This window comes from Sciurus vulgaris (genome assembly GCF_902686455.1).
Source record: "Sciurus vulgaris genome assembly, chromosome: 1".
NCBI lineage: Eukaryota > Metazoa > Chordata > Mammalia > Rodentia > Sciuridae > Sciurus > Sciurus vulgaris.
The window spans coordinates 87,876,353-87,901,481 of record NC_136461.1 but is presented as its reverse complement, the minus strand read 5'-3'; the positions used below and the strand labels follow the sequence as shown (position 1 = coordinate 87,901,481).

Sequence of the window (25,129 nt, the reverse complement as noted above, 5' to 3'; positions counted from 1 at the left end):
CCTGGAAAAGTCAAGAGACCAAGGATTCTGACCACTGTTAATAAGGCAGAGAAGGAATTAACAAAATTTGGGTTAAACCCTATTTTTGAGCAAAATGATTCTCAAAGTTCTGAGGGACCAAAAAGAACTCATGTGTCTATTTCTATTACAACATTAAGGGAGTTAAAATCTGCATGCTCTATGTATGGAGCGTGTAAGCTCGGGTGGGTCTCGGTGGGCTGGGGGGTGGCACAGTTAGCAGCTAATAAATTCGGACAGAAAGTGGCCAGAGCAAGCTTTATTGGAATTTGGCTCTCTGGTGAAATTCCCAGGGGTATAGGGATCCGGAGAAAATCCCATGTGGCCCTGGCTGCCCAGGGTTTTTATAGACTGGGATGGAAGGGGGTTCTGTTGAGTGACAGGTGGGTGTGAAGGCTGAGTGAAACTTTCAATCCACCTTGCTGTGAACTTTCTGGTCACCTTTGGAGGACTGGTCTTTGTTCCAGGTGCTCAGCTTCTTTGTTCCAGCTGCTCAACTTTGCCCCCTACAGTCAGCTAATTTCCGACCTAACAGAGCGAACACACCATTTATATTAAGTCTGTTACAATCCACATCTAATGAGGCTTTGCCACCTAAGGATTGACTCTGTCTAGGTAACTCCTGCCTTTCTGAAGGTGAATATTTAATGTGATAATCCAATTAGATAGAGAATTGTTCAGATGAGGCAGAACTTAATAAATTGAATGGAGTTCAAGTTACCTTGGACATGCTTTCTGGCTCAGGACAATTTACTAATTTGGAACTGTAAAGCCCCCAAAAAGGAAACCCCAACTTTGTCCCATGGATCGAAGGCAACCCCAATCAACCGCAGGAGGCATCACTTGAGGCAAACCGCAAGAGGTGTTTATTCCAGCGCGCTGGGACCCGACTCGTGACTCATGCAGGAGTCGAGGAGTCGAGTCCCGAGCAAAAAATCTTGTAGGTTTATAAAGGCAGAGACCACACATCGGGAGGGGTTGCACATGAAAGGGAAAAGGGGAACAAAGCTGCCGGGAAAATTCAAAGGGGGTCTGGGTTTGCTGATAACATACAACATGTTTCACAATGTTTTACAACAGGGTGTAGATTCTGGTGTCTTAACTGCCTGAATACTATCTTGCTCCAATTACTCTTTTACTCTCTGTTTGGGGCTGTTTCCTGGAACAGGTTTAAGGGCTTTGTTCCCGTCACTGGGAGGGAAACCTTAGGGAGTTGAGATAAAATAGACAGCTTAAAAAAATGTCCATTCTTTCATTTCCCCATTTTCTTTTTTGGTAAGTTCTAATCATGGAACTTCTGTCTCTATATACTCTTCTCCAAAGCTGTTTCCTTGGCAGAGGGACTGGTATTATTGCCTGAGCATTAGTACCTGTACAGCACTTAATCTCTCCCTGATGAAGGTGACTCCGTGAAGGAGATGTTCAGAGGGTTATACCACCCTTGGTTGTTACATTTGGCTGCCGTAAGATTTTGCTGTACAGTTATTAAATCCCAGGAGGAGGTGGGGCGCCAATAAGTGTTGCCAGTAGTCTCATACCCCCATGCGGAGCAATAATAATGGTCTATACCTCCGCACATCCTTGCCATATTCTGTGACCTCCCATCCCGGGGGCAGACATAGAAAGGGGTCTGTTTTAGATTGTCACGGGAGCGTGGGTAGTTACATCCTGGATTGTACCCTTGGTATTCTGTTCCCCCAAAAGGCCTGGGTGATGTTGGCCAAGGTCTATGGGCCTCCTCAGAAGTCAGGGTAGGGATATACCAATTATCTAACCCAGCTACGAAGGCACAGATGTCTGGGGTTAGGGACAGCCACCAAGCCCAAAGGGGTTTCTCCCTGGTGGTGCTCCATATTATATCTCCAGTCTGGGAGAGGGCCTGCCATGTTAGTCTTTGGGGGTCATGAGGGTTGGGACTACTTATCGGCGGGAGGTGCGTCAAAAAGAACAGGAACATGGTGGATGTGGAGCTTAAGGGGGTTGTCCAATTTTTCCACTTTCCACATTGGGTCTGGTGGTGATACAGGCTTGACATGCAAAGCATGAATCCAGGCGGCAATGCCATTGACTTTTCAGGCAGGCAAGGGCCCAGGGGGCACCAATTATCAGCCCCTTGTTTGCAGTCCTTGATAAACAGTCCTTGATAAAGGCAGGTAAATTTGGTAATCAATGGCCTCCGGAGATCTTTGACATTCTATTCTTCCAGGGGCAGTCTCCAACTTTCAGAGGCAGATGACTTTATGGCTTCATTTCCTCAATTGACCCAATTCCCTATTTCTACACTAACTACCTGTCCTTAATTCTGGCTTCATTCCCCCCTTTAGCTTTAGGGAACCCCTAACTGCTTGTTAAGGAAATGAAAAGGGGCATCAGTCGTTCTGGCTGCTTTGAAGCTGAATGGGGGCAGCGAGGGGCAAGCAGTTTGGAGTTCCTTTTTTTAAAAAAGTTGGGTCAATCGAGGGGTCCCAGGAAGAAGCCTGGTTGGGGAAGAGCAGGTTGTAAAGTCATCTGGGGGTGGGTGCTTCTATGATAGAAGAACAAAAAGACATGAGTACTGAAATGAGATTAGTACAAAGTAAATGTTGCAGCATCTGAAACATGCCACTGAGTATCATGAAAATGACAGAAGTTAATCTCTCACCAGGAGGTGGAAGAACTGAGAAATTGTTCTCATAACTAGACCTAGCAAAGGCTAGAGAGGACAAGGCCTTTATTAGGGGACTTTAACATTGTCCAGGTTATCAGGAATGTAAACACAACATGTCACAGATGTCCCCAGAAAATATAGTTAAGCTACTTAATGTCATCTGATTTTGTAAAATATCCCTTTATTGGTATAACCTGTGTTTACTAGAGATCTCTATACTTCTGTTACTTAGGAATAGATAATCATACTAGCAAACATAGATTAAGTCTACCTGTGTAGCTTAGGAAGGTCTTAAACTGACTAAAAACTTCTGACTCTGGCAGTTTCTCTTGATAGTTATCAGGCACATTTGCTGCAGAATCTTTCTTTCATTTGTAGCTTCCAGCCTTTATTCTAGTGGGCTAATACAAGTGTACATCTTAAGTTACATTTAATTATTATTTCCTTTAAATGCCCAAGAATGCCTATATTTTGGTTTAAACTGTTTTGCTGGGTATCTAAGATCAAGCTGGTCAAGTTGACCTGGTTCCTGTCTTGTTAAAGAGTCAGCTGAGTTCCCACAGGGGTCACTTGTACAGAACTTAAGAGCGGCTCCTTAGCTCCACCAGTGACTTTGATTAGGCAGGGTCTCTTGATGAGGTGACTTCCTTTAGAAACATCAAGGGATGTTTCCCCTTTTCCATGACCCTCCTCTGCAACAGATGCACTGGATAATTTTTCATCCTCTAGTCTCAACAATCTCCTTGATCAGGAAGTTGTGTGACCCAGAGTTGCAACGCTCCTTAGAGAAGTTCTCTTATTCCCTGGGTTCAGGCTAACGTTGAGGGCAAGACCCAAATATGGACTTTTCTTGACCTCTGTATTTAACTCCAATTTCTAAGTTTGATCTTAATTATCCAGCAAGCCAGTCTCACCAGTCATAAATTAAGAGTAATGGGCTTTAACTTTAATGTCCATAACTTTACAGTTATTTACCCTTTTATCTAACTGGAGTCTGCATTAGTACTGGAAGTTACCACTATCTATTCTATAGGTGATGGCTTATTATCACAAGTTACCTAGGTTGTTTGTTCTTGGAGCAGCTACTTCCGCAAAACATTAACAGGTAACAGTTTTACAAAATGAAATTAGCAAGAGTAAAAATATATTCAGCTTGTATAATAGCTATCTTGAATTTTGATTGAGAACTACCTTGACACTTTTATCTTACCAAATTTAGTTTTTAAAGAAAAATTTAGACTCTGTAACATAGTACAATACTCTAACAGAACAACAACCAATTTTTGACTATAACTTTAAATAAGCTGAAGTCTGGCTTATTTTGGAGCTATTCTACACATAGTGAGGTGGGAGGCAGAGCCTTATCTCAGGTAAGGCGTAGCTCTTTACAGATCTTAAGTGTTCTAATTCTGATGTTGATCTTTGCTTCTTTTCCTTAAATACCATTAAGTAGTTTACATATACTGTTTCCTGAGTCTATATAAACTTTATAATTAACACAATTTAACATAGTATCTAAAACATGAATCAAAGAAAGGCTGAGAGAGCTTTTAACTTTCCTTTTGTGTGATTAAGTGGCAAAATGTTTTCATGTTTCTTTCATATTTCACAATATTAACCTTTAAACAAATCAGACTCTAATGTTTAGAAATACATTTACATTTGAAATTCTTTATCTCAGTGTAAAAAGTAACAAATTTTACACATACCCTATTGATAGCAGGTCCTATAATAGAACATTAAATGATAGAAATAAATCCCCAATAAAATTTACTCTTTATAAGTTTAAGATTACCATTACAGACAAGTTTAATCTGGAGGATAGCAGAGCTTAATAAATTAGTTGCTTTAAAAACTTGTGGTCCTGAAAAATATGAACACATTTAATATACAACTAGTGACCATTTCGCAAATACCTTGACACTTTTATCTTACCAAATTGAGTTTTTAAAGAGAAATGTATACTCTGTAACAAAGTACAATACTCTATAATAGTTGTTTAACCATAATTGTATACACCCCAATTTTTAAGACTAATTGTTCTAAAGAATAAACTTAATAGACACAAAGTTAAGAGTAAATTAGTGTTTCAAATTCTTGTCATTTTACCATGTCATTCTACCATATAGATTAAACTTTGGTTTACATCAGAACGTTAGTATTTCACCTTAGGAAAAACCTTCAATAGTTTTAGCTGTCTCACATACATATAACCAACTTAGTTACACACAAACTTGTTGAAACTTGCCCTTTACTTACACAGACTTTCATAGCACTTACTTAGACCCTCATGTATTTCATCACACAAGCACTTTCTTACCCAGAAACATTTCCTTTTTCCTTTTACTAAATATATTTCCATACCCAGAACCTTTTATTTTCTCTTTCCTATTCATTGTCCCCTTTTTGTTCACATTCTGAAACAACTCTTATGAAATTTCTGAATTTAGATAAATTACTCTATTTTAATAAGATTAAATATTCTGTTGTTTATAGTACTCTAATTGAAACACAGTTGAAACTTTTGGGACCCTTTGTATATAGAATTGCACTTGTTAGGACATAACTCTTAGTAACCTTGTTTTTAGTTTAGTGATGACACAAAGCAAGTTTATACCCTTTTATTTACCAACCTATGAAAACACCAATAATGTTTAAGTATGATACCCCATGGAATTTAAGGAGTTAAAAGTACTCGATGTTATTTAACAATTAGCATTTAACTTTGTAAATTAATCAGATGTCTCTACAAACACATTAGAGTAATCCCATACATGTTAACTCTAATTCACTTATTCTGTAAAAAAACCAAGATATCAGACAAGTGTCCTGAACAGTATTTGCTGTCTCTTCCCTGTTGAAGAAAAGTCCTAGAAACAATTGATATTAGACATTTTATTAACATCAATATTTTATTAGCTTGACCACCTAGAGACTTGCAAGTTATTTTCAAAGACATTTTACTCTTATTAGTTTACCCAATTTGAACCTTTTTTAAATCATGTGAATTAAAAGTATCTGGATCCATTTTTAAATTTTAATTTTAGGAGTGCTCAGTTTTGATACAGACAAAACATGACATCAGACAGCACAACATACAAATAACACAAAATCAAGCCCTTGTAACTTTATAGGTGAATCTCCATTGCAGTGTAACAGATGTTCAAAAACTCTAGTTGAATAAAAAATAGAACTGATCAAAAAATCATGAGCTCAAAAAAACATATAATTAAAAATATAGCATTTACTTTGCTGGAGTTTTAAAGACTCTTTTTACCTTTTCTTTCCCTGGGTTTGAGACCAGTCTCCTACTGAGCCTTTAGGCTTCTTTTATTTATATTTCAATGTAAGCCTTGACTGAGATCTGGAAGGATCTAACAGGTTTTAACAGAAACTTTGTGTCTAAGGCATTTTAGCCATCTCATCAGGACAGGTTGGATGTTAAAATTATGAGACCTTATTTTTCATTACTTTTGAGACTGAAGCTACTTTGCTAAGTTACCCTTCAGGGCTGTCGGGAGGGGAAGTCCAGAGAAGGAACCTTTGGGATCCACCCAAGAGTAGCCCGGGCCGAGAACCCCCCAGTTGTTCCAACCCTTCCTCCACCTCCACCACAAACACACAACAGAACCAGATACAGACGGGCGCCAATCTCTGATCCACCAATTGAACCCCATCAGCGCCCTTACCGACGGAGACTACCAGGCGTCCCTGGCTCCTCTTCCACCCTTAGGGCGTCCCCCAGGGCTGCAACCTGTGGCCCCCCAGGCACGTCTACTGACCACTGTTCGGCCACTCTCACGAGTCACCGAACGGCTGCCACCAAAACCAAAAGCGCGCTCACAGAACCAGACCAACTAACAAAACACAAGACAAAGACAGACAACTTCGGGGTACCCCTTCTTACCTCCGCGGTCGACTCCGCGGATGAGGGGGGCCTTCTTATCCCGGACGAGCCCCCAAATGTAAGGCCCTCCAAAAAGGAAACCCCAACTCTGTCCCATGGATGACGGCAACCCCAATCAACCGCAGGAGGCGTCACTTGATGCAAACTGCAAGAGGTGTTTATTCCAGCGCGCTGGGACCCAACTCCAGGAGTCGAGTCCCTAGCAGAAAATCTTGTAGGTTTATAAAGGCAGAAACCACACATCGGGAGGGGTCACACATGAAAGGGGGAAAAGGGGGAACAAAGCTGCCAGGATATTTCAAAGGGGGTCTGGGTTTGCTGACAAAATGTTTCACAATGTTTTACAACAGGGTGTAGATTCTGGTCAATAGTTTCTGGTAATCCTACTGTTTGAGCACTATCTGGCTATCAGGCTCAATTTACTCTTTTACTCTCTGTTTGGGGCTGTTTCCTGGAACAGTTTTAAGGGCTTTGTTCCCATTACTGGGAGGGAAACCTTAGGGAGTTGAGATAAAACAGACAGCTTAAAAAAATGTCCATTCTTTCACAGCAACAGCACCCAGAAAGCCACTCCAGACATGGGAGCTCACACCAGAGATTTTATTAGGCAGAGGACCAGAGTGTCTGCTCAGAGCTGGGAAAGAAAGAAAAAGAGAGAGAGAATGCTGTAGGAGCTTCTTCTAAGTAGTGAAATTTCACAGGCTAACAGCAATCAGGCCAATTGCTGAGAAGGGGCATCACAGGCTGACAAATGAACCAATAACTAGCTAGGATGTTCACAGACTGACAATCTAGGTTGTAAGATGGGAGGGATAGAAATGGCTGCAGCATAAAGGGCAGGGGAGCAGCTTTATATTATAGTACTTATTATGTTAAGTATCTCCTTGTTTTCCAAATAAAGAAGTCTTTAAATATAATATTTAAAGAAACATTTTACTAAGTTGATGCTACCCAAATTAAAGCTTTTTCAAAGGTGGTCTCTTGCAAACTTATGCAATGATAGCAGATTGGTTAGAAAATTGATTGTGTCATTTAATATTTTAAAATTAAATAAATATGAGTTGTACACTTTTTATATTACTCCCTACAGTAAGAAGTAAACAACTATATTTTTTAGAGGACATTCAGGAGATACTGGCTTATTTAAAGACTAACAAGATGGGATATAGAAATATTCTGACACCTTCCCACAAGGGGGGATGGAAACTCTTGGCTTGTCTTTTTCATGTTTCAGATGCGATGTTATATTATGCTATTTAATTTATATTAATCCAAAGAGTTATATATGGAGGTTTTATAAAATAATATTCAGATAAAGAGGTTAAGTTGGTTTCAAGATCAAGATAACTTCCCTACATTTCATCAAGAGACTCACAAAAAATTAAGTATACATAAAAATTTTGGGGGGTTCTAACAACTATTATTAATGTTTCCTAAATTTTCTAAACTGTTTTCCAAACATAAACCCAGAGATATACATATTTTGTACATACAAAATTATATTCTTAATTTTAAAGCTTATAACATTGTTTTAGATTGCACATAATTACTATTCTTTTACAACATTACTTTTAATGCCAGATTTTTGTCACATAGTTCATTTATCCAAAACCCTATGTTGCATATTTGGATTATTTTTACTACTTTAATAACAAGGTTATTAAAGATATTCATACAAATATATCTTTATACAAAGATTATCTTCCATAAATTCCTTAAACTACAATCACTAGATGGATGACATAAATTCTAAGATTTTTAAATAATTTATTGAATCACTATCCTGAAAGATACTACCAATTCTAATATAAGAGCTTAAGTTAATTTAGAATAATAAGGCCATTACCTATGAAATAAACAAGTCATGAGACTAATTTTCAAAGTCTGTACTGACTGCAATTTATAGCTTTGTAACTCAGTCCACTATGACAAAATCAAATTCTATATTTAATGGAAACTGGGCCGTCTTTTATTGTAATGCCCTTTCCAACTGAACATTGACTTTAACAATAGATAACTTTCATTAATCTTCCTGGCCAAATAGAAATATTTATTAAGTCATTTCTTATGGTTTAAATATTCATACAATGCTAGACCATTGTCTACAATTTAAGGTTCACAATGCTCCAATTTATAGCAAACTTTTTCTACACTTAAAAAAATAAAAAGGGGAAACAGATCCCTATGTAAACCTACTTAATTTCAAAAAACATTGTCTAAAAATTATGATAGTAGGAGTTTCACCACTGCTGAGTGACACATAGAGCAATAAAATGTATAACTTTTCACAATAAGGAGATCTTAAGTCTCCAACCATGATATTTAAATGCTAGCTCTGTTGTGCTTTCAGGTAAGTGAAATATATGGGAGACCTATTGGGCCCATTTCCCAGATCCACCTTTAATACATACAACGATGTGGACTACAGAATCAATCCCAATATTTACTGATGATGTTCATATGATGGGAGGTTTTACAGATATTCATATTACACCAATCCATGTGACTGAATTTAACTATACTGACTGCAATGGAAACTTATCTATATGCTGGTCACATGATAGAATCTGATTGTATAGATGTAGCCTTTAAGAAAAAGACAACATAAGGAATACCTAGACCAGACAATTATATTGGTCCTTGGAGCTTAGGATTATATGTTCAACAGTTATTAGAATGGGACTTTCTCATATAAAGCCAGTCATTTCTATGAAATAGCCACCAATATCTTTCTGTCTTAATTTTCTATAACAGAATTTGATACTTTTCCTAAATGGAAAAAATATACAAATATCTTTCCAATGCTTTATATGATCTCTAAGTTGTTTAAAACTATTTTCAGAATATAAAAATAAGATTAGATATTATACAATATTCTGATTTTTGAAACTCCATGTAACTTGGACTATTCTCTATTGTTTGGATGTTACTTTGCACTACTGGTAACCATGTTATAAAGACCAAATTAGTATTTAGCAATCAGATTGATATTACATTAGAAAGATGAATAATTTACATTTATATTCTAACAGTTATTTCTTGGATGATAATTGGCTCATATATATTTTAATGTCTTCTTCTAGGTTTCTATATTCCCACATTTATTATATCTGGGGGCATGGTTCCTTCAGTTAAGATACTATGGCCTTTGAAAGTTAAGTATTAATAGAATGATTGGTTCCCTGTATTCTTCTGGAATATTACCCCTAAGAGAAAGGCTCCACCCTATCCTGTCCATCACAGAAGAGGCTCCTCCCACTCCTTGCCCCTTTACCTGCATATCATAAATAAAAGAGAATTGGGTCAGTTGTTGTTGTAAGAGGCCAGAGCTGGTATGGCCAGACCCGTCATGCCCCTCTCATTTAAAAAGAATATTAGCACTTTTGTGTTTATTGAATATGTCACCACCCGCGGCAATTTGTTACTGCCTGCAGCAACAATTGCGCTGGTATTTATCGGAGGTGGACTAGAAACTGAGCTACTTCTATCTTTCTCTTTAGTGCGCTGCTTTCTTGCTTGTTTGTTTATAGAGGATAGAGGAAATGAGGCTTACTTGCTTTGAGAGGAGAGAGAGAGAGACTTTGCTTAAGAGAGAAAGAGACTTTGAGAGAAGGACAGGCTTTGCTTAGAGCTTAGAGGAAGAGAGACTTGCTACGCCTTATTTAAGGTCTGCTGCTTCTTACTGGTGTGTCCTGCATCCTGTGAACTAAGGGTGTGTCTACCTAAGGTGCTTTAGTGATGCATTCCACGTACTGCGATCTGCCTGTCTGTGATCTGCAACCTAAAGGTGTGTTCTCAGTTCTCCGCTCTGCGATCTGCCTTCTGCCGCTGCCCCTACTCGCTGCTTCTATCTGCTTGCCACTTCTTCTTCTTCCTTTCTGCTAATGGCTTCTCTGCCCTTCTTTCTGCTAGCTGCTGCTCTGCTGTCTTTTCTTTCTACTTGCCGCTTCTTTCTGTTAGCTGCTGCTCCGCTGTATTTTCTTTCTGCTTGCCACTTCTTTCTGCTAGCTGCTGCTGCTTTTCTGTCGCCCTCTCCTACAGCCTGCTTATATCACCTCCAGGAGGCAGAGAGTAGGGCCACGCCTCTTACGCAAAGATTAGGTCAGACACTAGAAGTCTGAGCAGGCACAATTAGGAGTGCTCGAGAATACATGTGCATACATTGTGTGCGTGGATGATAAATCACCTGAGTGTGCTTATGTCAATTAACCTCCTCGCTGCCGATGTGATCAGGCACTGTTCTGGTGCCATCAACATGGCACAGCCCCCAACAGAGTAGATAAGGTTTTGGGTAACTGAGCGATATACAGTCAATGACATTGTCCTGCAGTTAACCCTTTTCTCAACCAAGTTGGACATGGCAGAGTGGTCCCACACACAAAGTTGTCCTCTACTTTTGTTTCCTATCATTAGTAAAAACTGAATCAGTTTTAGTACAAGTGATTTAGAGATCTTTGTACGATGTAATTTTTCATAGAATTTCATATTTAATATGGTCTAGGAAAATGTGAATTTGAATGACTATTACTTCACAGTATGCATATTTTGAGAAATATTTGAAAATTAAATTTTCTTTCAGCAGTGGCATTATTCATTTTACAGCCAAACTGGGATAACTGTGTTTATTTCCAGGGATGCCAAAAGTCTGGTACTTACTTTTGGCCAAGATAAAAATGACTGCAATAATTAATGATTTATATTGTACTGTTTAAATTTAGTAAGTCTAAAGATGACACTCAGTGTCAGCTTGTTTATTGATGACTTATACCAGGTGTCACTGGTTAAATAGCCTGACTTGCTTACAATGATCAGTGAGGCATAAAATACCCTGCTACAGACAATCCCTTCTACTGTCCTGAAACCAAAACCTTTAGAAATATACTGAAGGTGTGTCCTAAGAAGAAATTGGGAAAACTGCAGCTGGAAGTCTCTTCCAACCTGACACTTGCCAGTCCTTTTTTCACTTATGGAGCAGTAAATCTTTATTAAACTCTCCTTTAACATTCTTCTGTGGCATCTTATGGGTCTTTATGATGATCTCATTATATGAATTCATTGCAGGTAGGTATTATAAATATTTCTCAGTACTCATTGTCTCCTCTTTAAAGTCATTTTTATCTCCCAGGAGAAACATGTCTTCCTTTGTGTACAAACAGATTCTACCTATGCTTATCTCTATTTCAACACTGCTACATTTTTCTGTGATGGATGTTCACCTGTTTTCCTTGTTACATGATAAATAAATAAGGAGCACACAATAAGATTATTTACTTATTCCTGCACATGTTACAAATTTTAAAATCGATTTTATTTGACTTTTTTATTATTTGTTTGCTTAAAGACAGAACATGCACCATCAACCAATGAATGTCAAAATATTTCTCTGTTCAGAATTCAAACTTTGTTTTTTTGTCCCTCATGTTATAATCACTTAACTTATTTCATTTCTGAATATTAGACATATCTTGTGGTCATAAATTCAATATGAGAATAAATATGTAAAGATTATATATTCTTATATATTATTATATAATTGTTATATGTATATTTAGAACATGTACAAAGTCCATAAAAAGAACTTTTTGTGAATTATAAAAGGCCAAAAAAGAAAAAAGAAAAAAACAAAGTTTGCTATGTAAGTCTTCTGAAGGCGGAAGGTTGCCTATGATCTTAAGTGTTAAGGGTGGGACATGATGGAAAGCAAGAGGGGACAAGAATAAACTGAACATCTCTAGCAATGAGAGAAATGCAAATTAAAACTACACTGAGATTCCATCTCAGTCCAGTCAGAATGGCAATTATCAAGAATTCAAGTAACAATACATGTTGGTGAGGATGTGGAGGAAAAGGAACACTCATACATTGCTGGTAGGACTGCATATTGGTGCAACTGCTATGGAAAGCAATATGGACATTCCTCAGAAAACTTGGAATGAACCCACCATTTGACCCAGTTATTCATTCCTTTGTATGTACCCAAAGGACTTAAAATCAGCATAGTACGGTGATGCAGTCACATCAATGTTTACAGCAGTTCAAGTTACAATAGCTAGACTATGAAATGTACCTAGGTGTTCTTCAACAGTGGGATGATATATACATATATATATATACACACACACACACACACACACACACACACAATGGAATACTACTTAGACATTAAAAAAAAATGAAATTGTGGTAGTTGCCAGTAAATGGATGGAAATGGAGAACATCATGCTAAGTGAAATAAGCCAACCCCAATAACCAAAGGTCAAATGTTTTCTCTGATATGCGGATGCTAACTTCACAATAAGGTGGGGGTGGTTTTTAAGGAAGAATAGAAGTACTTTAGATTAAAAAAGGGAAATAAAGGGAAAGGAGGAGGAATCAGACATTACTTTCCTACGTGCATATATGATTATACAACTAATGTAATTCTATATCATGCACAACCAGAGGAATGAGAAGTTATACTCCATATATGTATAATATGTCAAAATACATTCTACTGTCATGACTAATTATAACAAAAACATTTAAGAAACAATAAATCAAAGAACATTGGATGTACTCATCAGTGGAATGAATTAAGACTCTTCAAATAAAGCTGAAAAATTGTCATAGGTAATCCAATCATGCACTTTATTTAATTTCCTGTACATATGTAGGTTTTGTTTAAAAACATGTTGGAGACTGCTGCCCTGTAGGGCCTGCAGTGGTAGCTGGCCTCGACCTAAGATGGCACCGTGAAGCCCAACCGCAAAGAAAAACAACTTTAAGGAAGTGCTTTCTATTGGCTGACTGATCTCCTCCGCCTCCGTGCTTAGCTCGTGATCAGTACATGTCCTCATTACCCGCCATTAAGTGTCCACGAGCCAAACGCCTGACCCATTAAGGTGATTGGCTGTTATATCCCATTAAGTTGTGTACTTTGCACGGTGGAGAGGGGCAGGCAGCAGCTGCGAGGAGAGAAGGAGAGAGAGCTGCCCGACAAGAGAAGAAGAAGAAGAAGACAGCGGCGGTGGAGGAAGAAGAAGAACCAGGCACTCGGCTTAGAAGCTCTCCCATAAAAATAAAGACCTTAAAACTTCATCTGAGAGCTGAGTCTTCATTGTACTCGCTGGACGAGACAAAACAGAACTGATTTTATATTCTGAATTCTTTTTTTGTCTGTCCCGAAACATACTGCAATCAGTTAAGGGGGAAAAAAATTTCCTAAAGAGCAAAAATACAAACTCTGGAACTCTCAGTTACTCCCACTGGAGAATTTCAAGAAATCTGTATTAATGAAGTATAATAAAATTTCTATTGGAATTCTTAACTTGATCCTAATCTGTGGGTATGTGCTTTGAGGTATGAGTAATGTTACTTTTCTCACACTAGTTCTTGTGGTGGAATAGATATTAGTCATATATACCAAGATTTCAAACTTCTATTTTTAGTCACTAAGTGCACCACCACAAACTTCTATTATTTTATTAAACAGTCTGTCCAAACCAATGTTCTTTAATAAAATCTTCCTTTCTTCCCTCCTTCCCTCCCTCCCTTCCTTCCCTCCCTCCCTTCCTTTCCTTTTCCTTTTTTTTTTTTTTTTTTAGCTATCATCTGCTATCATCTATCTACCAATCATTCTAGCTATATCCAAAAGAAAGAGACAAAAACACAACAAAGAGACAAAACCATATCTCCCTTGGTCAGAATCTTTTACCACCCAACCTGGATGCTGTATAGTCCTTAGCAGACATGCTTCAAGTTCAAATATAAATAACTTTCACTACCTTAAAATTTGTGGTTTTGTTTCTTAAAAGTCAAGAAAGAAAGTTGTTGATTTTCAGCAATTGTACATATGACTGGCGTATTTGTAACACTAGGGCATGAAAATGTAGTATTACAAGTTAGTTTTTTTTAATGTGTTTTTGTTTGTTGCTTTTGTTTTGTTTTGTGGGTACCAGGATTGAACTCAGGGGCACTCAACTGCTAAGGCACATCCGCAGTCCTATTTTGTATTTTATTTAGAGACAGTGTCTCACTTTGTGGTTTGTGTTTGCTGAGGCTGGCTTTGAACTCGAGATGCTCCTGTCTCAGCCTCCTGGGCCACTGGGATTACAGGCCTATGCCACCGCATGGAGCTTTTTTGTTGCTTTTTGACAATTTCCAGATTGGTTTACACAGAAAAAAAAAAAAGTGAGCAAGTGTACAGTGTTTTATATATCACTTGATGCTGTCCAGCGGAGTCAATTTGGCCAGGGAGACAAATGAGTAAGGAGGCTCTTGAATTCGGAACAGTTTATTGTAGATTCAGGAAACCCAGACCAGCACTCCAGGAGAGCCGGCTTATATCCCCTCCAGGAGGTGAAGGGTAGGGCTAATGCCAATTATGCAAAGATTAGGCCAGGAGCTAGCTGTCAATCATGGTAATGGTCAAAAGAAGCAGGCAAGATCAGGAGCATTCGGGAACACCTGTGCATGTGTTATGTGCCGTGGACTTAATTGAATACGGCCAATGACAAAACACCTGGGTGTGCTTATGCTAACCGACTTCCTCACCGACCCATGTGATCAAAACAATTTCTGGCTGGGTGCCAGGCGCCATCTTGGCATAGACCGTATGGCATAGCCCCCAGCAATCACTCATCATTCTAGACAAGATAGATGTGGTCACACTTTCATAAGGAATTATGTTTTATAAAAGAATTAGTGAAAATTTACAAATGAACTTTAATAAATATTCTGGAGTTCTTTTGTCTAGCATATGGGAAATATGAATCTTCATAACTACTTAACGTTGTACCCCAAATCACTTCCAGATAGTTTACAGATAGAATTTTGAACAGTAATCAAATCAATACTTACTAGGTAACATTATTAGAAAGTCTTCATAATATTTGAAATATCTGATGAAAAATATTACTAAAGTGTAATTGATAAAAAAAAGTCAATAACATAAGCTGATAAAAAGGAAATAAACAATTTAAAAATATCAAAAAACTTAATCCAAATCATCAATAAGTCTTGGAAAAGAATTTCATGTCTCTTAAAAGTTAAAATTAAAACCATAATTAGGTGCCAATGAACAAAAATCAGAATGGTTAAAAGCAAATCTGAGTGTTACAAATGAAATGGAGCAATTAGAACTACAGTAGACTACTGGTCTAAGTGTGAACTGCCACAAATATTTTGACCAACTATTCTTAATTATGAGCTATAGTTAAATATGTACATGTTCTTTGACCACTAATGTATGTATTACTAAGTGCATAACCAAGGGAATGTATATGTATGTTCAGAATAGCAATAAGAATAATATTCATACCAACATCATTCATGATAACCTTCCATTAGAAATGAACAAACTAACCGTCAGTGTTATGATGGATAAATAATTATGGTTTATTCATACTGTATACATGCAGTATCATGTAAAAATAAATATGCACACACAACATAGGTTAATATTGCAAGCATAAAATTGAACAAAAAACTATAGGAAGAAATATATAACATATTAACACACATAAAAATATGGTTTTAAAGTCAAGCTTGTGAGTCTGAGTGGTGGCGGCAGCAGCAGCAGCAGGGTCTGCGGGCCAGAGGGACTCAGGCCAGGCGGTGCCGCCTACTTGTGCCCAGGGCCGGTGGAGAGGCTGAGGAGGGGGCTCTGGGGCGGGGGGGGGGGGGGCGCAGAGGACTAGGGAACGGCCTGGAGTCTGAGGAGCTGGAGCCTGGGGAGCTGGAGCCTCGGAAGCTGCTGCTGGCGCCCGAGCCGAGCCCCAAAACCAGCCGCCAGCCCACACCTCCGCCCTCCCCAGTGGAGCTCCGGGGGGGCCTGGTTCGGGAGCCCCGGCAGCCAGGAGGATGGGGAAGAACCGGGACAGGTGAGGGTGACCCAGGATGGCGCCACCGAGGACCCGGAGCTTGAAGCTATCAAAGCTGTAGTCAGGGAGATGGAGGAAGAAGCCGAGAAGCTAAAGGAGCCACAGAAGGAGGTGGAAAAGCAGATGAGTGAGTCCACCTCCTGGCAGTGCTGGCCGTGATCATGTCTACTGAAGAGAAGAGGGAGGCCAACGCCCGTCCATCTCTGCTGGCCATGGGGACTGTGGTGCAACAGCAGAAGAGCTGGACGCTCACTTTCAGGGCTGCCGTTCAGTTGATCGTATTACCATGCTCTGTGACAAATGTAGGGGCCTCCCCAAAGGGCTTGCATACAGAGTTCTCAAGGAGTCAGCGAGGACTTCCCTGGCCTTAGATGAGTCCTTACCTAGAGGAAGACAAATCAAGGCGATTTCCAAAGGAACCAACTGACCAGGCGTCAGCACAACAGCCCGGGGTTGCCCGCTGCAGCGCCCAGACTACCAACTGGAGCAGTTCCCGCTCTCCATTCTACAGTGGTTCTGCAGCAGGCCTGGCCTACAGGGGCGGGGCTAGAGCGACGTGGTCGTATTCTCCTTACTGAAAAAGTGTGTATTAGGAGGAGAGAGAGCAAAAAAAGGGCAAGGAAGAGGGGGGGAAAGAATTAAAAAAGAAAAAGAAAGAAAAACAAGATGTCCTTGATGGAAAAAAGAATATTTAAATATATATATATATATATATATATATATATATATATATATATATATATATATATATATATATACTTGGAAGAGGGGAAAATCCCATAACTTAACTGCTGAGGAGGGACCTGTTTTGGGGAGTAGGGGAAGGCCCAGGGTGTGGGGCAAGGGGTTGCTCATTCACTCTGGAGACTCGCCATGGATACTTCTCAATTGCACAGGCTTCTCCCCATATTTCCCTGCCCCACTCACTCCCTTGGGGGGCTGCTCAAGGGTAGGCGAGCAAGGGTGGTAGGAGGGTTTTTAAACCCGTGCTCTGAAAGGACACCAAACTGTTCTGCTTGTTATCTTCCCTCCATCTTCTCCCTGCCCTTCACAGTCCCTTCCTACCTGCTCCGGTCCTGCCAGGTCTACCACCCACCCACCCTCTTTCTGGCTCCCTGCCCCTCCAGATTGCCTGGTGATCTATTTTGTTTCCTTTTGTGTTTCTTTTTCTGTTTTGAGTGTCTTTCTTTGCAGTTTTCTGTGGCCAGAAGATCTCCATTCCGCTTCAGAGGCTCCAGTGTAAATTCCCCTTCCCCCTGGGGGAAATGCACTACCTTGTTTTCTGTGGGGGTGGTTTGGATGTTTTCCTTTTTTCAGGGTTTTTTTTTTTTGCCTTTTTTTCCCCTTTTATTTGGAGGGAATGGGAGGAAGTGGGGACAGGGAGGTGAGAGGTGGAGTTTGTTTATATTTTCAATTCATTTATAGGGGTGGGAATTTTTTTTAAATGTATCATGAATAAAGTTGGTTTTGAAAGTTAAAAAAAAGTCAAGGTCATGTTCATCTTTAGGGAGAAAGGAAAAGGCTCCCATTTGTAGGAGTCTAAAGAGTAGTAAGTGGTAATAATTATTGTTTCTTGATATGAGTTGAGAGTTTTAGGGGTGAATATACAATAATTCATTGAACTGTACAATTTGGATTTATATACTATTCTGATTGATTTACTTCTATAAAATGTTAGAAACAGTTAAATACATGATTGTGTTCTGCATAGCAGATTAATTCCAACAGAATTACTGTCAATAACTTTACATATGAGAATGGCATTGCATTTTTACAAAAATAAATGCCCATAGTATTAGCTACTTACTAAATTATGACATTGTAAAAGGATAAATCTGCAATTTGTTTAAAAACTAATTTGTTTAATCTCACTAAGCTGAGGACACAGCTTAGTGAGAGTGCTTGCCTAGCATGTGCAAGGCCTTGGGGGTTCAAGCCCAGCACTGCAAAAAAAGTACCATAAAAATCATTACAGAGGATAGATAAATGTGGCAAAATCTTGCTGAAATTGAATGATGGTATATGGAGATATTAATACTACTAACGGAGGGAGTAGTGGTAAATGCTATTCTACCTGCTTTTAGACAAATCTGAACATTTTATGATAAATATTACTTTAAAAAAGCAGTGCCACAATTATTTAGCCTAAAAATTATCAAAACTTATCCTGGCTGGGCTTGGTGGCAAACACTTGTCATCCCAGTGGCTTGGGAGGCTGAGACAGGAGGATCTGGAGTACTAAAATAGGGCTAAATAGGGGTGGGGATGTGCCCTTGAGTTCAATTCCTAGTAACCCCCCACCTCAATTATCCTGCCCCTGTGTTTTATTAGGATAATTTTCTTAGAACTTCACCTACGTGGTGTGTTCTTCAGGGAGTAATCTAGATATAATCCTGAATTTCTTCATCTTCACCAACTCTATTCCCACCATACATCTAGTAATTCCTGAGGTCTTATGTTTTCCACCTCTTTATTACCCGATGAATTCATCTATCTCACCTTTTTGTCATGTCATTGTCTTAATTCAGGTGCTAATGATCTCTAACCTGGTCTGAGTCACCAACTTCCTTAACTAATATTCCCATCCCAAGTATTTGTCTGTCTCGGTCAACTCTCCAAGTTACAGCTGGAGTAGTCTTCCTGAAAAAAGGTTTAATCATAGCACTTTCTTCATTATAATACCTTAATGACTCTTCTGTAAGAGTTTCAGGATAAAGCACTGCCGATCGTTTAGGTGCTTGATTGACGTGTATTGAATAAATCAACATTACATTAAAGTTCTTTTTTCATTAAAACGGGTACTCACGGGTTGCTCTAAATTTACTGTACGAACTTACAGAATATTTAATAAAATTTCAAAACTGAAATTGGCTGTGTTCTCTTCCATTTTTAGTATTTTCCAGGTAGATAGATAGATAAGTAATAGGTAATATCCAGATTGATATCACAGTTTATGTAAGAGACAAATTTTGGGTGGGAATGTAGCTCAGTGGTAGTGCTTAGCATGTGTGAGATCCTAGGTTCAATCCTCAGCACACGCACACACAAACTGTCGCCGCCTGCAGGAACAATCCCGCGGATATTTGTTACCGCCTGCAGCAACAATTGCACGAGTATTTATCGGAGGTGGACTGGAAATAAACTACTTCTATTCCTGAGCTGCTTCCTTGCTTGCTTGCTTATTCTCTAGCTTATAGAGGAAGAAAAGCTTGCTTGGTTTTAGAGAAAGAGAAGCTTCTTTGAGAGGAAGAGAGATTTTGCTCAGGAAGAGAGACTTTGCTTAGAGGAAGTTTTTAGAGAAAGAGAGGCTTTGAGAGGAAGATAGGCTTTGCTTATAGAGGAAGTTTTAGAGAAAGACAGGCTTCTACGCTCATCAGAGATCTATTTCTTCTTAGAGTTCTGCTGCTTCTTCTTAGAGGTAGGTCCCACATCCTGTGAACTAAGTGCTATCTATTTCTGCTTATTTTCCTTCTACCTACTGCCCGCTTATATTCCCTCTAGGAGGTGGAGGGTGGAGCCACACCAGTTGAGATCAGGCAAGGAGCCAGCTGCCCTATCACAGCAAAGGTCGGCAGGAACAGGAGCACTCAGGAGCACTTGTGCACGCGTTGTGTGGGTGGACTCAACTTGAACACGGCCAATGATAAAGCACCTAAGTGTCTATGCTAACCGACTTCCTCACTGCTGGTGTGATCAAAACAACTTCTGGCTGGCTGCCAGGCACCATCTTGGCGTAGTCCGCATGGCATAGCTCCCAACACAAACACACAAAACAAAACCAAAAAACAATTTCTTCATTTTTCCCCAAACAGTTTCAAAATTAGCACAAGCCATCTAGGCATTGCTGTCTGATGGCCAAAAAATAGAAAATACTGGCTAAGGAAGATGGTTCAGAAAAGCCCAGGTCACTTGGAAGAGAATAAACAATAAAGCCAATTTCCTATGTTTTTCAGGTCCTGACTCAGGAAAATCAGAGTGCTTGTCCTACTCAGGTGACAAGGTATATCAAATATGAACAAGTTACAGAGAGCAGAAGGTGATATAATATAGGTAAATAATATTAATAGAGTCTTTCACTGGGCTATGGGAAGAGGATCAATCCTGAGTTGTTAGCAATGGTGTTCACAGACTTCACAGATCTTTTGCATCACCAGAGCTTTTGGGGCTGCCACAATGACCCCCTTATGTCTGAGGAAGCTGACACCACAATTGCAGGCTCTAGCGCCACGACACCCCACCAAAATAATGTCCCATGATCCGTTTCACATTCCCATTAAGAACATCAATTTGTATGGAAAGTGCAGCACATCCATGACTACCCTTGGCTGCAGAGGTAGCAGAACTATAGTAATTGCAGCTCCCTCATGCTTTTCACTAAGCCGGTTCAAATCACAGAAAGATCTGATTGGGAGAACCTCCATCTAGGTTGAAAAAGTAACTGAAGGAGAGTCTGGATGATACAGATTTATTTAAAATTATTGTGTTAAAGGAAACACATTTCTAGGGTGTTGTAATTTATTTCTCTCAAGATGATATAAATACATATAAACATATATATGTAAATTTATCCTGAAGAAGCATGGACAACTAGTGGACAAGTTGGTGGGATTTTTAAAGTTTATATTTTACATTACTACTTTACATGCTGCAACCAGTAATCCATAATGGAGGGAAATTATAAATCTGAGGGGTGCTAAACAAGTAAATACTTGATGTACATTAATTAATGTCACAATTATGTTAGACACCATGCATGGCCGAATTACATATAGGGTAATTCAGAATTTTATATTATTTTATTAACTTTGGATATTTCATTTACTTTGGATAATAGAAAAAACTTGGCATGCATTATTAATCATCATAAAATGTCCATGAAGTCAAGAATATTAGCCTTGTTTTCAGATATTGATTCTTGACAACCTTTAGAACTTGGTTTGAAGTTAAAATAATGAGATAGTTATGGATATATTTCTCTTTATCCACCAAAAATATTTGCCTTATTAATATAAAATTCATTAATATAAATACATTAATATAAAATACAAAAATTATACCTTCTTTTTCTATGAAAATCTGTTATTTTATATGAGGTAAAAGTTGATAATCAAGATAAATTTATATATTATTACAGCTTTCTGCCACATAAAACTTTGCAACGTGTGACTAATAAAATAAAAGGAACAAAATGGTAAACTAAGCATTTTTATTTGTATTGTTTATTGACATTATAATATTTTAATCAGGGAAGAAATATTGTCCATTCACTATATGTCTTCATGTGGTTTTAATGAAATGCAATAATATGTTACTTTATATAAATTGTTTAAAAAGTACCTAATATTTTCAAATCTATTGGATGCAAATATTTCTTATATTAATCAGTGAGAGGATACTGAATAATTTGCCCTTGAATAGAGAGACAAATAGCATCAGTCATGATTTTAGAAAGCAAATCTGTCTAGCTTCATGGTTTCTAGCCACAAGTAACAACTGTATTCAAATAAAATCATTACAAAAGTTTTAGTATATTCTTGCTTCCATTATAAATCTTTATCCTTTTGTCAATTAAGAGAGTTGAGAATAACTTGGAGGTGTCATTCTTTTGTTAACCAAGTAACTCCTATACATCATTCTGAGAGGGAAAATGATGAAAGGTGCTAGCCTAAGTGCTTTGGAAGTGAGTCAGAATAAAAACAAAAGAAACTGTATATATGGTTTTTACTAGAAAAGATAAAATTGATTCCCATAAAATTACCAGTTAATTCTGAAAGCATTTTTCATGCATGTTGGAATTATTTAAATAAGTGGACAGAGAATGGTTTTGGAAATGGAAGTGGAAGGTTACACATAAGCAGGCAAGAAGCCCAAATGATTCTTGTAGTAATGGATTAATATTGGATCTCCAATCATTATGAGCTTGTGTTTACCTATTTCAGATACAGATGATTACATACATTAATATTTATAGACTTGCAAATAAACAAAGACTCGTTTGCACATCTTTGTTTTCTGCTCTAAGGAGGTCCAGAAGCAATGATGTTTGAGTAAAAACTAGTACTTCAAGCATCCAGATCTTGCTTCTTCAATATTATCTAGCTTCCTGTACAAATGGCTAATTTCAGGGCTGTGGCAGGACATTAACAACATACCTGAGCAACCTGTTGTAATATCAAAAATTAAGGAAGTTCTCTCTGTGTCACACTCCATGTCACACTACACACACAAACACACACAAACACACACACATACACACACAGAGAAGGGAATATGTCAAAGGAACACAGGAGCCAAATGAAAAAGTGACTGATAGCCAGAGATGGACAATTTTAACAAAATAAATAAACAAATTTTTAATTGTAGACCAATGCATAAAGTGTATATCTGTGAGTCCATACTGAGATAAATAAAAATTTTAAGTAAAATAGTAATATGGAAGAAAAGACAACTCTCTTATTCAGAATACTTTCAAGCATTCTATGTAGCTACTTTTCTCTCTAACATGTGGGATGCAATTATATACTTGAATATGGTATGGACACAGCAACTATCTTCTAAAAAGCATGCAATGATAGAATTTTAGGTACTAGGGAGATCCCCGTCAAGTAGTCAACAGTAAGCTGAAATTGAGAGTTAGCAAGACAAAAGAAGGAAATAAGTGGAAGGGAAGATACTCCAGATGGAAGACAGCTGTATCTTTGTATCGGTTGAAAAAAGAATCAGAGTTCAAAAGCCAGTACTGGAAGGAATGAAACAAATCAGAAATTTGGATCTTTAAAAAATAAAATAAAATAAGTTCAAGAAGATTCAGAAAGCTAAGCTGAGAAAAGTTCTATAAGTGAAATGGACATTGAATTTGTATTAGCGTAGCAATATAAAGCATCTGATACAATTTTAGAGGAACAGTAGCTGCACAGTATGAATTGGAGCGGAGCAAGAATGAATGTAATGTCCTACTGTGGCAGGGATCCAGGTGAGTGATAAGGATAATGCAAATGTTTTACTTATCTGTTTGCATACTGCAGTGTTTCTCAAACTTTAGTGAGCATCAGAAGATGAACAGAAGCACAAATCTCCAGGTACAAGGTCCAGAGTTTTTGATTCAATATATCTGAAATGTGGTCTAAGAATTTGCATGTCTCACAATTTCCCTGGGGGTGTTGCAGCTGTTGTTACTCTAAATGCCCCATGAGAACCACTGGCCAAGAGAATAAAAGTGAAAATAGAACAGAGATCAATGGAGGAAAGGAAGAAGATTAATGAAGAGGGAAGAGGTATGGGAAAGGAGAGGGACTGTACACTAAATTGACCACATTATGCTGTGTACATATATGAATATCCAAAAGTGAAGTTCACCTTTATGTATCTCTAAAAAGCACTAATTTAAAAAAAACTAAAAATAAATAGAAGGAAGACCAGTAGAGTAACTAAAGAGGAATGGGAGAGGGAGGAAGGAAGGGCAAGGGGAAGTTCAGGTGACAGAGGTGTATAAATTATATTCCATGCATGTATAATTATGTCAGAATGAACTCCAATTTTATGTAGAACTATAATGCAATAATAAATCATTTTTTTAAAAAAGAGAAGAGTAAAACATTCTTCCTGTTATTAATTTCTGGTCAGATCCTATCATATAGAACATATTTTGCATAATTTCAATTGTTTGACATTTTTAAACTGTCAGATGTGTTCTACTTTAGGGAAAAATACTGTGTGCACTTGAAAAGAGTGTGTATCATGCTCATTTGGTGTTGAGTGTTCTTTGCATGCCATTGCATACAGTTAGCAAAGAAACTTTTAAACTTGCAAAAATTATTTTTCTATTTCCTTGTGTTGAACTCTGGCTATCCAGCCAGAATTAAACTGTGAAACTAATTGTAATTAATAATTCAGCTCTTGAAGTGAATGTGAAAACCTTACCACCATATTAGTCTCTTTTTCCTTCCCTCATTCAGTGGTAGTTTTCATAAATATATGTCCACTTTTGCTTAAAATACATCAGACAATGCTTCGATTATTCTGTTCTTTTCAATATTTACACATATGTAAAAGAACTTAAATAGGAAACAAATATCTACCCAGAAGTTTACTGTTTCTTCAAACATTTTAAATGTATTTCATTTTACTGTAGTATTATTAGACTCAACAATTTTTTTTTTTTTTAAGATTTAGAAGGATTTTTTCCTTTCAAGAGATTCTTACATCATTGTCTCATTCTTGAAGGTTTTAGTTTTACCTGGAATATGTAGGTCTACAAATTTTGTAATTATTATGATTAATATAATCTTAAAGTTAATTTTGTTAGCATCAGTTAAAGACCTAAGTTGACCTTGTGTATATTCAAATATGTTAGAAAAATGATGATTCATCTTTACCAATTGTTCTAAAATTATCATCTTCATTGCATATAAGCATCTTACAAATGAACATTTATGTGCTGTTCCTTTGCCCATTGATCAAATTATCTTATAACCCCATACTAGAACTATTCATTACATTTAATAATCCTGATATGAAATGGAAAGTCTCCAAACTTGCTTACTTCTTTAGAAGTGTTTGTATGTATGGTTCTCAGACTTCATAATTTCTCAGAATTGGACTGAGGATATAGCTTAATTTGTATAGTGCTTGCCTGTCAAGCACAAGACCCTGGGTTTAATCCCCAGCACTGAAAAAAAATTTCTCAGAATCACATCA

The 25,129-nt window shown here is 37.9% G+C and overlaps 1 protein-coding gene and 1 pseudogene across 2 annotated transcripts in view; one reads left to right on the top strand and one right to left on the bottom strand.

Annotated features, from left to right (window-relative positions):
- LOC306639399 (uncharacterized protein) overlaps positions 1 to 25,129 on the bottom strand; it is an 829,262-nt gene that overhangs the window by 568,828 nt on the left and 235,305 nt on the right. The gene's annotated exons all lie outside the window — the stretch shown is intronic.
- Positions 15,085 to 17,010, top strand: LOC306664897 (polyadenylate-binding protein 2-like; annotated as a pseudogene). Its single transcript has 2 exons — positions 15,085 to 15,163; positions 16,111 to 17,010. The product of its transcript is annotated as a polyadenylate-binding protein 2-like (transcript).